At 41.3% G+C, this 19,433-nt stretch overlaps 1 pseudogene; it reads left to right on the top strand.

The window, feature by feature from the left end:
* Nucleotides 1-574: 574 nt before the first annotated feature.
* On the top strand, nucleotides 575-12,771 carry LOC119571451 (annotated as a pseudogene).
* The last annotated feature ends 6,662 nt before the right edge of the window (nucleotides 12,772-19,433 follow it).

Raw genomic sequence — 19,433 nt, 5'->3', positions numbered from 1 at the left:
TCAAAAAAAGTGGGTATTACAAATTATTGTTTTCTTTGATGACGTTTCAAAGAAAACCGTATTTTGTAGGTATACCTAATGTAAACGTACACTGTAAAAAAAAAAAAAAAAAAAACAACACGGGAAATGATGAATGATATAGATGCAATTTTGTCTTTTTCATAAGTTATGAAATATATAATCTATGAATTAGATCGAAATGATATGCAGAGACTTATTTTGAAGTAAATTGTAAGACATATGTCCAAAGAAAATTATATTCAAACTAAAGAAAACATCTATCTCATCAAGTACAGATTTAAAAGATTATTATAAATATTTACATACATTAGCGTTACTATATATATATGTATACATATATATATACATATATATACATATATATATATATATATATATATATATATATATATATATATATATATATATATGTACAAAATTTCATTCCATCTGTGCACGATAATTGGCTTTTCCCTGCGCAAGGCGATGCTCAGCCGCAGTGCATTGTGGGAATCAGCTGTTCCGGCGAAAGGGCAAGCGAGAGACTCTACGACCGCCACAACACGAGATAATTATGGCCTCGAAATTAGCCAAGCCGAGCCTCCTCAAGAATGTTGTGGTGAGTAGAGGATTAAAGAAGGGACAGAAAGTGCACAGAGGTTAAAAATGGGGAGGAAATTATGAGGAAATAGGGTTAAAATTCGGAAACGAGGCGAGACCGGTCGAGGGTTCTCCGGGCGCTTTGGCTACGCAATCGCTCAGCTGATTTTGTCCCCGTTATGAAATCTCTTGTTTTTCACATGTTGATTTATTTGCTCGCTTGTTTATCAGTCCGGGACGGCTTCGGTTACTCTCAGAACTTTTTATTTTGTCTCGACTGCAATACTAGTTCTCGGTGAAGATTTGAGGTAACATACTAGAACATATGTAATATAAAACTGCAAACGAAAATCTATTACACTGTAAATGAAATCATCGGTTCAGGATCATAATGGATTTATCTAATGCGTCTATATTCTGTGAAATAGAGCTTAGTTATTAAAGGGATCGTGGCATTAGTTCAAAGGAAGCGGTATTAAGGTATACGAAAGGACAGTAATTCTTCACATTATGGTTAAGTCCCGAACTCCACATCACAATGTCTATTCAACATTCTAGATTGCCGTGCATGGGCATCCCCGAAGGGAAGGTTGATGGGGGGCTCTGCCTCTTAATACCCCCCCCCCCCCATAACAGTGTCATCACCTTGGTAAGCTCAGCTTGAAGAAGGTGAAACTCAGGGACTTAGGCTGTGAGTGGTGCTTTCCACTAGTTTTTCCTTTATTTGCATTACCGCTTGTGTCTGCAGAGTATTTTCTGTACCGTCTATGATAACCTGTTGTCCTCTACAAGAGTATAGTCTTCAGTTTGCCCTAGCTGAGTGTTTGTACCACAAAGATTAGTAATTGTTACCGAGAGTGACACTCCCTCCAGAGGCTAAGTTCCAAAATCTGATTTTTTGTGTGTCCTCTACCCAATAATCTTGGGGGGATGCATGGGGAACTGGGGTGGTGATAATTGATGGCACTGGATGTCAATAGGAACCAAAGAAAACGAAAAAAACGATTCATGAACCGTTAAAAAGTTGATTTTTTAATAACCCTAGCCCAAATTTTGTCCAACAAATTAAAAACGAATAAGGAAACTCTACGGATGTCCCGGCTATCCTTAATCCGTTCCTGCCAAGTTACGTGATAGGATGTCATAGCTAACTGCATGGTTGGCCGGTTCAGCTTGTACATGCAAAAAAAACGCCAGAGCGCGTGGAGCGGGGCGTTCGGCTTAATGCAGCGGACTCTCCCCGCCCACTGTCTGGCCACTGCCAGATATCACCAGAATTTAATTGCTCTCAGAGATTTTGACAATCGGGAATAATGGGTTAAAAGTCTACAAGCTGATGCGCCAAGTCTACAGAATCAAACCCAGGACTTGGTAAAAATTACGGGATTACATGTAATCTATATCCCCTGTGATAATCATACAATGCATCCTACCAATAAACCAACCTAACTTTAACCCTGTTTGATTTATACATTATGATATATATACTCCCCCATGGTAATATATACTCCTAGACAGGGGACTATTCCCCCTGGACCCCCATAGTAATATATAAGGCTACCTAGGGGGCTCTGCCCCCTGAACCCCTGCAGTATTAGGTTAAAAGTTACCGAGAGTGATGCACTGAGATTGAGAAAAAATGGACACTGCCATCTTGTAGAGCATAAAAAATCAGAGTAGGAAGCAATATAGTTAAATCTGCAGCGGCCTTATTTTAACCGGGAAATGACAAAAGACCTGCAGAACACCGCTCTGAGGCTAAGTCCCCATCCATGTTTACCTTGCCAGGACCAAAACAGATGTGATGCGTTAACTCTTTTAATGCGATATAGCAAGTAGTTCTTGTATTGCTACGCACTTGTAAGAACGATTATTTTGTAAATCCCTTCAGTGCCCATTTTTCCAATTTCATATATTTAAGGATTCTTTTACTTTTATGATCATCTTTTAACGCGTTTTGGTAATTATTTACACTATTTTATACAATATCCTTGTGCGCCTGAGCGTTTTTGCCACGGGAGATTTAACAAAGCGTGCAAGGCCATGTACCTCGAGAAAACGCCGGTGAGCAATGTCTTATTTCGAGTGCCTGCGTCGACTTCCGGGTCAATTTTTAAAGCCCTTTTGTGGATATACTGGACAAATAGACATTCGTCTTTCTATCACAGCCTGATATTTGAACCCATCCAGTGCCGCAAATGCTGAAAAAAAGTGATTAGAAACAAAGCCAAATGTGACCATAGCCGGAAGCGAAGAACGTTCGGTGTTTCGCGATATAAAAGGTATGTGGTTTTTACCCTGGGGGTCCAGGGGGCATAGCCCCCTGGCTAGGTGTAAATATTACCACAGGGGTCCAGGGGGCGTAGCCCCCTGGCTAGGCGTTTCTATTACCACCGGGGGTCCCGGGGGCATAGCCCCCCATGGCTAGGCGTATATATTACCACAGGGGGTCCAGGGGGCAGAGCCCCCTGGCTAGGGAATATATAGATCGTAGTGTATAAATCCCACAGGATTAAGGTTAGGTTGGTTTATTGGTTAGGACGCATTGTACGATTACCACGGGGGATCTGGAATATGTGAAATCCCGTAGATTTTTACCGAACAATGGGTATGGTTCCCGTAGAGTTTTTTCGAAAGTTGGCGCGTCGGTCCCGTAGAGTTTGAAAGATGGCGGCGACGTCCGTAGAGTTCATTATCCGATTTTAAGCGTTTTTTTGTACTTGTTTTACACATTTCTGTTCTGTTTTCTTTCTTATTTCAGCCTGTTTTACCCCACAATTTCCCTGATCTACTTCATGCCCTCCCCTGCTATCGGGACTTATCAAATCACACAAGATTGTCGGCTGCACAATGCAACGGAAATGATCATCAGATTCGTTCTCACGAAAACAAATCTGATGATATAAATGTTGTCAGGGAAGACCCGGTTGTCATTTTCGGAAAATTAACCAAAATCTGTTTTTGTAACTTAGTCTCTGGGAGGGTGCGTCGCTCCGGTAACAATTACCCAGTATTATATGTACCTAGCCAGGGGGCTAAGGCCCCTGGACCCCTGTAGATTTAAGAAAAAATGATTGTATATTCCCTAGCCAGAAGTCTCTGCCTCCTGGACCCCCAGGGTAAAACCCCACATACCTTTTATATAGCATAAAACTATGCTTATGTCTATGATCAGAATTCCTTGGTTACCTGTGTTGCTTCCTATTATATTTTTATGCTCTACAAGAGGACAGTGTCCATTTTCCACTATCTTCATGCATTGCTCTTAATAACATTAACCTAAAGATTAACCCAAAGGACTGCTCTGACTTGGAGAAAATCTAAAATGATATCGATGCAATCAAAATTATCAACAGCAGCCAACTGATTCAAGAAAATTTATGAAAATGTATCACAGTGAAGGCCTTTGCACCTCCAGCTTTCCTTGCCTCATAGCAAACAACTTTGCTACAAGGTAACCAGGCATAAACTGTCCTGGCGCATGTAGCTCGTGACATTGAGGTCAGTCATTTTTAGTCTCTTAGAAATGCACTCTACTTTTTAATGTATTTCTGCATTTTGATTTATATAAAATTATATAGAAATATGTATTTATAAAATATTCATTCATTATGTATGTGATTTGTATATGCAATAATTTTTATAATCATTTTTTACAACCACACTTGGGTTAATTTTTATAGTATGGATGCACTAAAAACAGGGCAAATTGAAGATGATATCTTGTAGAGGACCAAAAACTTAGTGATTGGTTAGAAAAAATAATTTATAGACTTTGAAAGAAAAAAAAGATATCAGAGTACTACTCACATCCCAATTTTACTTTGTGTTCCCATGTTTCACCTCTCTGCTGTGTATACTGAGGCGAGCCCAATGTTTCCCATAGGTTTTCAGTGGATAGAACCACCCATCAGCCCTCCCCAGGCAGTGGCTGAAGGACACGACACAACAAACATAGATTGTCAAATTAATGTTGTGACGAGCGGTTGGGGATAGTATCTAGAGTGTATCAGTACTGTAAACTTGGTCAGCCATCTCTCTACCCCATTGATCCATCTAATGTGAAGTGTTCATGCTCGTTAAGCATTTATTACCAAGAGCAATGCACCCTCCAGAGATGTCCCAAAACCAGGGTATCAAGCGAACCCAAAATCTAAACCTAAAACATCCTACCTTCTATTTATTCCCTAGACAGGGGGCAAGCCCCCCCCCCTGGACCCCAATTATTAGCATTTTGTCCCAAAACTTACAGAAAAACAAAATTAAGAACTCTGGCTGTGTAAGGGTTTGTCGCTGTCTCAGACAGGTGACATGCAGCAGGGCATTTTCATCATCTTGTGGTAAATATAAGGTTGCTGGAGCTTATTATTCTATTTTTAATTCTTTTTAAGATGCAGCGTCCAGTTCTCTCTATCTCTGTGCGTCACTCCCAAATAACATTTAAATGCTTGTTTCCAAAGTGGTTTGTTTACAGTCCTACTTGTGTTTTGAATTCTCTCCCGATGTTCTGGTGTAAACAAACTTTACCTGAGATTGCTACTATCTCAGGAACAACAGTAAATTAATTGAAATACAGTTATCAAGTTCTGCTGCTAGAATTTTTCAGAGATTTGTCACACCCATCTCTACTATATTTTTAACTTTAAAAGTACAGTTGGTGGCAATCAAGGGGGGGGGTCAGGAGATAAGGAGATTGGGTGGGAGTGTGGGTTGCGGCCTCCCCAATAGGGAAAATAAGGAGTTTGGGGGGGTGGGAATGTGGGTTTGCGGCCCCCCAATTGGGAAATATGGAAATTGGGGATGGGGTTGGGGGCAGGGAAATCTGGTAAGGAAAATATATCATTTGGGAGTTCCCAAAAGATTTTTGACTTGTACAGAGATCTTTGTGGTCTTTGTGTGGTTAGGTTGGAGTTAATTCACTTGTTCATTGTGCAACACAGTGTTGTATCTCCCATGGCCAAATCTTTCTTGCGTATTTTGCTTTCCATGTTCTTTTTCAATTCTTGCATGGGTTTTCTTTTTTCCCCTTTCTTTTGTTTTTTAAAATGCCTGCTTTGAACAAAATTGCTCTCCCTCCCTCACTTCAGTTTGTAATTTTTTATATACTTCTCTACCCAATGATCTTGAGGTATGTGTAGGGAAACCAGGAGTTGAAGAGGGGAGGAGGTGATAATAGATAGCACTGGATGTTAATAGGAACCTACAGAAAATTGAAGGAAAGTGATTTATCAAACCAATTACCAAATTTTGTGTCATGAAAAGCACAAAAAAGATGGAAATCGACCAATTTAAAAAATACGGATATCCCCCCCCTCTCTGAAAGTTTTACAGACCACTCGTTACAATGCGTTTCCAACAATAAACTAATCAACCTTAACCATGTGGGATTTATACACTACAATCCATATATTCCCTAGCCAGGGGGCTCTGCCTCCTGGACCCCAATGGTAGTATCTAGAACCTAGCCAGGGGCTCTGCCCCCTGGACTTCCATAGTAATATATAAAACCTAGCAAGAGGGCTATGGCCCCTGGAATCCATTTGTTTAATATATAAGCCAAGCCAGGGGACATAGTCTCCTGGACCCCATAATAATATATAAGCCTACCCCCCTGGGTAGGCTTATATATTATTAGGGTTAAGCTTATATATTAGGCCTTTCATAGTAATATATATGTCTAGCCTGTACCCCCTTGGCCCTTTAAGAAAAATACAATCTATATATTCCCTAGCAAGGGGGCTCTGTCCCCTGAACCCCTACAGTAAAACCACATTTCCTTTATATAGCGAAGCACCCGAACTTCTCTTCCCTTACATCTATGTTCAGAATTCCTTTGGGTTTCAATCACTTTTTGCATTTGAGGCACTTGGGCTTAAATATCAGGCAGAAGAGGTACTAATGTCTATTTGTCCTACATATCCACTATATGGCTTTAAAAATAGCCTGGAATTGATGAAACCCACTTCAAATGAGACATTTCTCACTGGCTTTTTTAATGTCAAATCTCCCGGTGGCTAAAACCACAATGCCACAGAATAATTACCAAAACACGTAAGGGAAGTATGATAAAAGTAAAAGAATTCATTACATACATGAATTCGGAAAAACAGACTCTGTAATTACAAAATAATCGTTCTCACAAGTTCATAGTAAAACATGGACTACTTGATAGATCACAGTAATGAGTTATGCAACACATTGTTGTGGTCCTTGTAAGGTAAATGTAAAATGTGGATGGGTGCCATGCAGGGCCTATTTTCGTTATTTCCCAGTAAATATGAGGCTGTTGCAGATTTACCTGTATTCCTACTCTATTTTTTATGCTCTACAAGATGACAGCGTCATTTTCCTCTATCTCCATGCGTCGGTCTCTGTAACATTAACTGAAATAAGTGGAAGTATTAGTAACCTATATGAAATAAACTGCCACCCCTCTGAGAACAAGTATTACTCCACCCAGTAACCATAGACGTTGCCATTTGAACCAAAATCCTTCCCAAAGGGGGGATGGGAACTTACTCTGATTGCAGGTTGGACTTTGTGCGTATTACTAAATTTCCCTGTCTTAATGTAGTCATTATTTAAATGTTATACCCAAGTATTATTTGCTGCACAACTTTCTATAATCAGCTTGAAAAGGAAATACCATTGATGAAAAGTGTCTTAAATTCTGTTCTGGTAAATTTACCTTGTCCTATCTGGCTTAGTGAAACTGAAAATATACCACACTGAGTCTTATACTGCATGTGAGTACTGACCAGGTATACAAACCACTTACCTGGGACGTGTTGCCACTTAGGCAAGCCTTATGCCTGGACTTGGTCTGCACCCTAGTCTCAAGGCACCTGGATCAAATAGTTTAATGTATAGGTGAAGGTATTCTATTTTAGAGATTATATATTCACATTTTATATGCAATAGCTAGCAGCTTGAGTATTAAAAAAAAAAGTGAACTTATGCTCACAATAAGCATTTAAAAAATCTTCTAGAACCCCCAAAAAATCAGTCACCTATGGTGTTTACATTGCATTGTAGCAACTAAATTTTGTATTACTGTGCACTTGTGAATTTTTTTCTGCTCTTCCATGTTTATAGATTCCATGTGTTTTATTATACATTTGTAATTTTTTAAGATATTATAGTTTCTGCAACTTACACTTTTTCACAAGTGCATTCCTTGATATGGACTATGAGAAACATTATCATTGCCTAAATTCAAGTGTGGTAAATGTTTACAACAGGATCACAGCTGTCAGGGGCAAACGTCCCTAACTTAGGTAGAAGGTAGAAATCCAGTGCCAAGATTTGGATGAATCATTCCTGTGTTGTGCAAATGCACAAACTACCACAAAGATTACTGTATGAACTGAAAAGTTTCTTCATCTCCTTATAATTGCCAAGCAAGTGGTCCAAAATACCATGCATTAGGCTTAGCTGCTTGAGCAGCCACTCTGAGAAGTGTGTGCTTGTAGGCCAGGCGCGTGCACACACTCGTGTGCAATGTTATTTTCTTTTCTTCTGCCTAAGCATTTTTAGCCTTTTTATAATTTTCTGTCTAATCATTTGATTGCTTATCCAGATGGTAATACTGTTTTCCTTGCACAAACTCCATACATCTCTATAGATGTTCCATTACTCAGTGCAATAACAATACAATAAGGAATATTTTATTACTTGTGTGATTTTTAAGATATTTTATGTAATATATGCAATTATTTGTAATACAACCTGCAGTGTTGGTCACAGCAGACAGGAATAGGATCCTCAGCAAGAAAATAATGTCCTCTTTGGAGCTGACACTTGCAATCATGGCTCACAGATAGTGAGTCTTGTTCTCTCCGAGACCTTTGTGCACTTGTGGCGAGTCATTCCTGTTACCCCAACCTTCATGCAGAAATTTTCATGTCTGCAAGTTTCCATCATCACCCAGGGCATAATTTCTAATGACATGATAATCATAAAGTTCAGTTATATTGAAAAAGACATCAATATTGATAGCATAATAAAAAAGTATATGTATAGTTTCCTAAAAACACTCAAGGAGAGCAGAAATCAAGTGGCTGAGTACCAGTTGAGCCATCTTTATAGGCAAATTTTGCAACAGAATCGAACACTACATTTTCCCAGAAAAGTGGATTAACTGGAGTTTACCAATTAGTTTTATTTTTCTGGGTACTTAAAATTGTTTCATGCCCTTTCCTGGGATGTTGGAAAGGGCATTGGCATTTTCCTATTTCTGTTCTAAATTCTCAGTATAAAAGACCTTTATTCTTACGAGTCAGTGCTCTTAAAGGATTAATGCAAAAATCTTTATACCCCTCTATTCCTCCTCTTCTTCTTGCTTTGAATCTTGCTTACTAAGTTCACTATCATCACAACTAACAACAGTGTCCTTTCTGCAATGTCGTTTCTGTTTTCCTGTGTTTACTGCTGTCACCCGCTATCAAGGAAATTGTCATTCACAATACCATGGTTGTTTGTTTGCCTCATGTTTGCAAGCTTGATGGTGGAATCCACTTGTGTGTGTACTTCTCTCAAAAAATGTGCTTTATGTAAAGCGAATGTTGCAGAAAAAAAGTTTTGTTTTATATCCTCTTCTACAGTAATTTATGCCACAATTTTCCTAGTCTCTGAAGCCCTGTCTGCTTTTAGGTTTATTTTTAAGATTGTGGAGTATATTCTTTTCTTTCCTTCTATCTTTCTTTTGTATAGCTAATAATGCTATATTTCATATAGAATTTTTGTAAGTCTTTAAAAGGTTCTCTTCAGTATGACTGACTTTTACCTACCAATTATACCTTATCAGGAAGGGGAAAAAATAATTACTTGTTTTCATAAATAGAAAATTTTCTTTACCCTTCATTTGCCATGATATTCACACTATACAGACTAGTTCTCTTGAGATGAGCTGGTCCATTATGATATACATATTTTGCTTCTATGTTTATATCTGAATTAAATCTTCATGATGTGGGAAGTTTACTTAATGAATTATCATTAATAATCTGAACAATGTCAACAGAATCGTGGCTATGCAGCCCAGGCAGCCGCACAGCAGTCCTACAACCTTCCCACTCAGGACGTGAAGGTGACCACCCTCCCTTCGGGTTGCTGTTGTTGCTTCCCTTGAGAACAACGCTCCAGTTTCCCGTGTGGGCTGTCCTCTTCAAGTAAGATTACACGGTTTCCTCTTATACTTTCCCAATACAGTTGTTTATACGAAGTTGGTATTGGAAGTAGTACTTGATCCAGTCAAAATTGAAGCTTTCTTCACTTTTTTTTTTTTTTTTTTTTTAAAATTTTTGGGTTTTGTTTAATTGGTTTATTCTTACAGAGCTGGTTCTCGCTATGAGACTGCACCCAACAAGGGTGCGGCCCACATGCTGCGTACATCTGTTGGTTTAGGCACCAAGAACGCCTCGGCCTTTGCAATCACTCCCCCACATCCAGCAGGCGGGTGGATCCCTTACGGCAGAGTCCGGCCGTGAACATGTTATGTATAGCCTAGATACAATCAGGAATAACGTGTGAGTGTTTTATACAATTTTTCTCAATATATTTAGTAACCATGAAAAGTTGAAAATTATGTTACTGAACTTAATAGAAAGTAATTTGTATGCAGTTAATCTTTTTATGGATGCTTTTTATTCAAAATAGTAAAGAGTCCATATTATCAATATGTTATTTTTTTTTATATGCACATGCGGTAAAAAAAAATGCTACTGTATACCATTATTTTATGCTTACAATTTTTCACTGTGGCATTTGTTAGTTCCAGAAAGGGGTACTGAATTTACTAACATTAGTCATATAGTGAAACTTAGCTTTACATCCAGAATTATCAGTGTTACATATTTTAGTCAAATTTAAAGCAGATTTCAGACAAACATGCTTCCAATACCCCATTCATTTTTGCCAGGGACTCGAGCCTGGAGGTCCTTGCAAGTGTAGCCACTCAGCCCTCCTTCAAGCCGTGGGAGATGGCAGACCAATCTTAAGAGGATTAAGATTGAGCTTGCTATGCGAGATCCTTCCACCTGGCCCTGGAGTTATTGCATGGAGCAGCTTTCCGTAATGCTGGTCTTGGCAATTCCATCTTTGTGCCAGATTACCAGCTTGGCAAGCTTTCTCAGGGTTTGGTATGTTGTGCTCTTCCTTTTGTCTGATGATTGTGAAAGGTTGTAGCTCAAGTGGAGATTTATGCTTTGTCAGGTTTTCTATTTAAGTATAATTTTAATAATATTTAAATTATGTTAAAATTGCAGAAGTATAATTATTAAATGATTTATCTACAGATGTCCGACTTTGTTGCCTCGACTCATCTGGCCAGTCGCAAAGGCTGTGGTTGGTTTGGGGGTTGACCATGATAGCTTGGTCTCCTACACCAAGAGCCTCGGTGTGGGGTCAGGAGATGGAAATTCCTGCAGTTGGGTCATATGGAAGTGGAAATCTGCGGACAGGAGAATGGAGCTGCTGTCACTTGTGTTGCAGTTGCTGGCGCTGGTGCCAGGTATGAGGAGGAGAGAGATTGCTGTAGTTGCAATGTCTCATGTGCTTAAGTTTGATTGTTTTCTCTTGGTGATATTTTTGTGTTAGTGCATTAACACTCCTGTATATCTCTGCTTCCTAAGCATTGGCAGCAGTGATGCAGCATCCCTGGCTGTAGCCCAGCAGATCCTGGGCATCGGCCCCAACACCAAATATGGTAGCAATGCCAGTAGTGTACTTGCAAAGGCTGTGTAGCCGGCATCAGGAGGGTTAGGCCCGGCTTCTGCTATCAACATCAACTACAGCGACACAGGCCTCTTTGGTTATTTCATTATGGCTGATTCTGCATCTGTTGGCCAAGGTAAGTGTTTGATATCTTTTGATAGATGTTTGTCAGTCATCTCTTCATATTTGTTTTCTATGTGTTTATATTTTATTCACTATTTAATGCTACAGATTTAAAGGATCAAAAGTCTAGTTGATGATTGGAAATTATTGTTTTTTTCCTTTTTTATTCACTGGCTACTTGTTTGCAGGTTATTGATGCTGTGCACTCTGCAGTGAAAGAACTGAAAGTGACTCAAGCCGATGTTGCCCGAGGGAAGAAAATGGCAAAGGCAGCTATCCACATGGCAACAGAGTTCAGGAGGTGAGTCACCATTCACACTCCAGGTTGTCTAGCCAGCTGTTTGCAAATTTAGGCAATGGATCTCTTTTACTTTGCTAGTTCATAATTTTAAAGAATGACAAGTGTCTTTCAATGGCATTTGTGAATCCTTTCACAAATGTTCCTCAAAAAATTATATTTCAGGAGTAAATCCCAGAGGAAGCTGCTGGTCCAAAAGGACAATACAGACTGGAATTTATTATAGAAGTCTTCTATAATAGTGACCCTTCCATGCTGGTTTTCAGGCCTTGTGATCAGTCACAGAGTGGTAGATTCATGACACCAACAGGTGCATCACTTTATCGAAAGTGTTAATTTGTATTTGCTAGTATCTGTAAAAGCAGTCATATTTACATTATAAAAAATACGGTTAGACCATTGTCCATTATATTCAGTGCATAGAATAACAGGATACATTATTGATGCTGTTCAAATCATATTGCAATTACACACAACCGATCAGCTCAGGATAGGTACAAGAGAAGACCTGTATTTGGATATTATAATGTATAATGAGTGACTTCTTGTGTGCAGCTGAGCATCTGGAAGACATGGGACTTCAAGCTCTCCTGACTGGCACATATGCCAACCCCTCTGCTGCTGCTGCTGCCATTGATGGTGTTACTGCCTCTTCTGTCCAGTCTGTAAGTAGCCAGATTTCTTTCTTTGTCTATAAGTCAAATTCCTTAAAAAACAACCTTAGGTTTGAAATACTGTTATACGTCAGATGCTTGTATAAGATATTGTCTCTGTATGAAGTATCCAGAGAAATTTCTCTTGTGTAGTATTCCTGCATATATAATTCTCCTTATATTTCCAGGCTCTGAGTAAAGTCATGGGAGGTAAGCTGAGCATGGGAGCCGTTGGCAGTTTGTCTTCAGTGCCATATGTTGACCAGTTGTAAAAACATTTTTTTTTAATAAGAAGGCAGTTTGGAATGTGAGCAGTTTCATCAAGAAAGCTAAATAATTTCATTAGTATCATCACCTAAAAGTGGATAATTTAATCAGGTTGGATAATTACTCCCGGGAAAGCTGTGAGAAAACCAGTTTATCTTCACATTTTGTTCATATGTTGTTGTATTCTGCTAAGCAGTGGGAAGAGTTTGGCTTGCTTTGCATTTTGAATACAACTACTTTGAATACACTAGCCTCAAGATTAAAAGCAGTAGTAAATGGGTATATGTAATAGCATTCAACTGTTGTGTCAAATTATCAATGAATCTGTTCTCACCATACTCCTGCGACATAAGGTGCATTTCTCGAGAAATGAAGACAACAATCATAATCACAGATTTAAAAAGTTTCATGATTGTTGCTAGGCAAGCAAAGATACATAGGTATCCTGAGCTGACTCTCCAAAATTGTACTTGTTGTAGATATTTAAGTAAATATTTGTCACGTATAATAATGTACAATATGCATGGAATAAAACCTATGTAAAAATGTAGTTGATTTGCATTCCGAATACCCGTGGCCGCGCAACTGAACAACATTTAACATGCCTCAACTCTTATCAGTTTCATTATGGAAAACCCTAATTAATTGTGAAAGGATAAAGTAACAAATGATTACATGTATTTAATCATACAAGTCCCCCCTCCCCAATCCCATGCCCATTGTTGTAGTAGGGGAACTTGGGAAACGGAGACTGGAACCCAATGCCGGGGATCACCCCAGACAGCCATGTTGAAAGATGATAAGGCTGATTGTGACCAGAGTAATGGAACGGCCTAGGGAAGCCATGTTTATCCCTTGTCCCTCAAGGGGACCAAGGGGGTGGACTTTCTCTCCCCAACATATCCTAGGCTTACCATGGACAGTAATCCCCCCCAATCCCTTGCCCGTTCCCCCCCAATCCCTTGCCCGTTGTTGTCGTGGGGGGGCTTAGGAGGCGGAGACTGGGACCCAATGATGGGAACTCCCCAACCTTGGGACTCAGCCCTCGAATCAACTCAATTTTGCTGGTCTTTTACTTTCCTTCCCAACTTTTCGTTTCTGATCCCTTCACCAAACCCGTTCTGCTATCCACCTCTAAGGTGTGAGAAGCCGTGCTTGAAAGGATGAAAGGTGACTTTGTGCCAGTCCTGAACTGCCTGAGGGAGCCATGGGCACGGTATTACACTGGATTTAGTTATCTAGACCTTACCCCTAAAGGGGACCCTGAGGGTGGACGTTTTTATCCCCAACATTAAATCCAGCTTACCATGGCCCAATAATGAACACTATCCCACTATTAAGGGGCAATGAGGCTTGCCTTTATCAAATAGCCCCAAAGATGTAAACTCATCCGATTCCCTGACCCCAGGCTCTCTTGACCACGCTCCGAAACTGCACACTACCCCTCATCAATGCCCTTACTAGTACAGTAGCCAACAACCAATCCTTAAGGAACATTTCCACTCTCCAGCACGCTCAACTCATCACCTCTCACCCACAACCTCCAACATCAACCACCCATCCTACCTTATTAATACCTTATAGCCTATTGCCACTCCCATACACACCTCCCCTCAACATACTCCATCGTCACGCACCGCCTTCGACTACCCCTATCACTACAACAATATTGAATACCCTCTTCAGCGCAGCCAAATGGGACGATTTTCGTGATCCCTCCCACAGCTCCTACTCGGCCAACACCCTTCTCTTCCAACAATGTCGCCCCCCAAAACAAGTACGTAAAGTGTCTTTCCGTAGCGACCGACCGCTCCCGTCTTTGCACAGAACATCCGAAACCAAGGCTCAGGCAATAACAAAACTAACAGACATATATGGTCAACCCCATCCGTGCAGAACCCCATCCAACCCTCAAACTTGACACCGGAACAGTTTCCAATCTCCCCAGGCAAAATTGCCAATCTATGACAAAGATTGGTCAGATTGGGAGAAGACCTACTTGCTGTCTCACAGACAACGTCAGTACAAATGCTACTCCATTCCCCCCAGAGGTAATCGAAAGAAACCAATAACATAGCCAAATTACCTTCCGTAGGACATGACCTTCCCTTTACGTCTATTAGGAGGAGGAATCCCTCACTGTTCGTCCATTACCAACCTCCTCCACGTCAGTTGCCAAAATTGTCTGGCGTCTAGGGACACCCAGCCAAACATTGCCGTTCCACAGCCAGATGCCCACTATGTGCCCAACCTGGCCCATAACCGATCTAAATGCCCTGCACAATCACGCACATGTGGCCAACCGTGGCGGCCCACCATAATGGATTTATAGGGCTGTCCCCACCTACAAAAATTTGACGTCTGAGGTAGCAAACTCCTCAGATTCAAACTTGGACTACACTACGTGAAGCCTAGACAACAAGAAGCACGTCGACGTGTTCTCTCTAAGCCTACTCCAGTAATACTGCTCATTCTACCAATTCTCCTAAACACACCCCCCCTCCATCTAAACCCCCCTCTTTCTACCTCCTACACTCCCCAGTCAAACTCTTTGCCATCCTAAATCCAGGGACACTTCCAAAGCTCTACTACAGATATCAATCACCACCACAACAACCCCAACACCCTTCCCCTCTCACTCTCGCCACTAACCGTAACAGACAGAAACAAACGTTCCACCCCCTCTTCCTACCACACAATAACCTCCACATTCCTTACGCCTTGCTTGAGACACAGTCCTCTCTTCCCCCCCTCATCAAGAAATCCTATATCCCCCAAAATCCCAAACCAACTCCTTAGAGAAACCATTGAAAATATTCAAGATACCTATGAAAAACTGACCACTCAACCTCCAAATCTTACAACTCCGCTCCTTCACATCCAAGTAACTGCTGATATCATCCTCCTCCTAAACGATATCCCCCTTACACCCAATCCTCCTACCCCCTCCAACACAACCCCATTACCCCCGACCCCCAACCCCAACCCCGCCCACATTATCCCTCCCACATCCCCTCTTATCCCTTCCACTCCCTCTGGGATACACACGTGAATCCCTTATGTCACAAGTATCCCCTTCCTCGACCCTCCATCTCCTAATACCCTTCCTGGTAGAACACCAATCCCACACCTCTCCCATCTCAGACCTTCATTCCTTTTCCCACCCTCTAGCTGCTTCCCCCCTCAAAATCAGTAAAGTATAACTATCCTTCATGGGAATAATTCGCGGTTTTCGCTCCAACAGAACCTGACCTTCGCCATATCCTTTCCTCTTATAGTCCATCTATTGTATGCCTTAGAGTACCTTTCTAACACATCCTCCAATACCAATCCCCAATTAGTCATTTTGTCTCATATCACATTCCCTTATGTCTCATCCATACTATCAATCAGAAAGAAAACACCTATGTCACACCTCCCTTTCAAACACATGTCCCTTGCCCAGTTATCCGTATCTTCCTTCATCGTTGGATTCACAGTGATATCAGTTCTACTTCTCCCATCCCACACCATTGACTTGTTGCTTTTGAAAATTAATTCCCAATTCAACCAATTTCCTCATAGTTGGTCGACTTTAACTGCAGCACCACCTATGGGGTGATTCTATCACAAAAAACCACGAGGCCCGATCTCTAGAGCGCTTCCTCTCCACAGCTGACCTTTACTATACTAACTTCAGATAGCCCCACACACTTTGATCCACGCACGCAATCTTTTTCATGATTGACCCGCTCTATCTCCCCTTCTATTCATTTAGATTCCAATGGGTCAGTCTTAGGACCACTTTCACTATAGTGACCACTTCCAGTTCTCCTTTCTACTACTTCATACGTACCACTCTCCTAACTCCCACGCTGGTGTTTTGATAGAGCTGATGGCATATTTCACTTCCACTCTCTGCTATTCATACCCCTCCATCCTCACCACTTCCATTTCAGAACGAATACAGTATTCACAAATACAGTCTTAAGAGCTGCAAATACAGCTCTCCCCGAAACCTCAAGCCCCTATACATCCAAAATGTGTTCCATGGTGGTGGAATTCTGATTGCACTTAAAGCACTTCGCTTAAAACGTGCAGCCTGGAACAGTTACCGCTAAAGAGAGGTACTCCAATCAACTATCAGCCTTATCTCCTGTTAAAAGAGCATCGGCCAATCTCCGTCGACAAACGAATGTAAAATAAATAGCTGGCGAAATATGTTTCAGTCAATTACATCCTCTACATCTATCTCAAATGTTTGCGCCGAATCCAAAACTATCAGGCAACATCCCCCCCATCCTGCCCCTGTCTCCATATTCGAAATCCCTATTTCTGATCCGCTCCAAGTCGCTAAGGAACTGGGTGATTATTTCAGCCAGTCAGTAGTGGTTCTCACCATCTTACACCTTCTTCTCTATTAGACCACCAGAGAACGTACCCCATTACCTTCACCCCATCCTTGAGGATTCCTATAATGCCCAATTTTCTTCTCTAACTCATTGCGCCCTACAATCGGGGCCGTAACACTCATGAAGGCCCTGCCGTATTCACTACCGTAATGCGACGGCAACTCCCATACTCATCCTTATCTTCCTAAAAATTTACAAACCACATTTGGACATCAGGAAATGTCCCTTCTAATGGCGAGAAGATCTTAATCTTCCTTCATGAAACCAATAAATCGGGTACCCTTCCTCAAGACAATCGCCCATCGCACTAACTAGTACTTGTGCAAACTATTAGAGCGAATGGTGAACTTCCGCTTAATGTGGTATCTTGAATCTCACAATCTCTCTCTCCTTCCCAATTCGGTTTTCGCCGTGCCAGAAGCACAGCTGACCCCCTAGCTCCATTTTGAGAAATATATTACATCATGCATTTGCCCGCCATGAATCCGTACTAGCTATATTTTTTGATCTAGAAAAAGCATATGATACGAATGGCGGTACCATATCCTCCAACAATTGTCCTCTATAGGCATACGTGGAAACATGGGTGTTTCATAATAGTCCTTCCGCTCCCAACGCACTTTCCAGGTCAAAATCGCCTTCTGCCACATCATCTCTTCTCCCCAAATCGGAAGTGTCCACAACGCAGGCGTGTGCTCAGTACCACCTTTATTCCTTCTTGCTGTTAATGTATTGTCTTCAGTTTACAACAGGAGGCCCGGTCATCACTATATGTTGATGATTTAAAACATCTATGCCTCTGGCACAGCCCATACCAAATCTCTAACAATTTCTCAATCTGCAATCTCATCAGTATATTCCGGGCCACAAACCATGGCTTCCGCGTTTTACCGCTAAATCTTTCTCCATTCCTTTTTCTCTCGCTCACGTGTAGGTCCTCTACCCCCACTCTTTCTATATGCCACTCACTCCAATGCCGTTCCTTCTGGCAAATTCCTAGGTGTCATTTTTTTGACCCAAACTGTCTGGCGCGACATATTCTAACACATATAAAGAAAAAGCTGCTCCGCGCTTCGAATTTAAAAACTCTCATCCCATATATCATGGTGCTCAGATCGCAAAACTCTCCTTCAGTCATGTTACTATTGATCCTCTCCAATCTTGATTTATGGATGCCATATCTACACGCTGCCTCAACCTTTCTACTCATTGCCCATCTTGATACAATCCATCACTGTGGTCTTCGCTTAGCACTAGGGCGCCTTTAGCCTCCTCCGCCAGTGCGAGCCTGTACACTGAATAGGCATACCATCTCTACTCGACGTCGTGCCCTTCTCTCTCCCGATGCTATGTCGATTCACAATTTTCCCTCACTAAACTAAATATCCACAACCTACTCTTACCTTAGCTTAATCTCACGATTACTACTCCTTTACTCAACACGCATGGATACCCTTCTCTCAACCCCTTTCCCCATCTCCAACCTCTCATTCTCTGTCAATTCCGTCCCTCCATGGGCTCATACCTCACCCCCATATTTGCTCTCGTTTTTCCCGACCCCAACCAAAATCAAATATCCTCCTACTGTCCTCTCACACATTCCTTGACCCAGTCCCATCATTCCTAGTATTAACGTAGATACGATGGCTCCAAATCCACTCCGGTGCTGGTTTTTGCAGTATCTTCCCAACTCGTAATTTCAAATACTCCTTCCTCCTGAATCAGTGTCCTTACTACAGAACTGTATGCACTCCTTTTCTCTAAAACACATCTACTCACTTTCCTCTTCCTCTTTAAAATTTTTACTGACTCCGCTAACTCATTTAAACTCTCAAAAAGTCAATACACACAACCAAACCCCTGGTTTGTAAGATCCAGAATGGTGTTCTACCTGTCCACACGCCATAAACAATCAAATTTGCTTGGGTGCCCAGCCCATGTGGAATCCCCGCAATGAACAGGCAGATACCACTAGCACGCCCACGCCTCTAGGTCCACATCATACCAACACGCTTCTCACATATCCAGCCACGGATATTACCCAACTTTAAGAGCTTCTCTGTATAATCGATGGCAATCTTTTTGGTTCAAGCCTCGCACTAATAAAATTAATCTGTAAAAACTATAAATCTCCTCCTGTGTCAGCTCCCTTTCATCGAAAAGGAGTTGGGAGGGACCGCTCTCGCCCGATACGCAGTGGCCACACCCGTTCTAACACACTCCTATCTGATGTCACAATCTGATCCACCCTTAGTTCCTTATGTAATGTTCCCCTTTCAATCCCTCACATCCTTTATCGTGCCAACGTTTTGAAATCAACCTACCTCTGCTTTCCCCATACTATCCTCCTTCAACGACCTCACAACCTATCAGACATCCTTTCAGAAT

The sequence above is a fragment of the Penaeus monodon genome, unplaced genomic scaffold, assembly GCF_015228065.2.
Source record: "Penaeus monodon isolate SGIC_2016 unplaced genomic scaffold, NSTDA_Pmon_1 PmonScaffold_634, whole genome shotgun sequence".
Lineage (NCBI taxonomy): Eukaryota > Metazoa > Arthropoda > Malacostraca > Decapoda > Penaeidae > Penaeus > Penaeus monodon.
The sequence above is the reverse complement of the archived record's forward strand: the minus strand, read 5'-3'. Positions and strand labels throughout refer to the sequence as shown.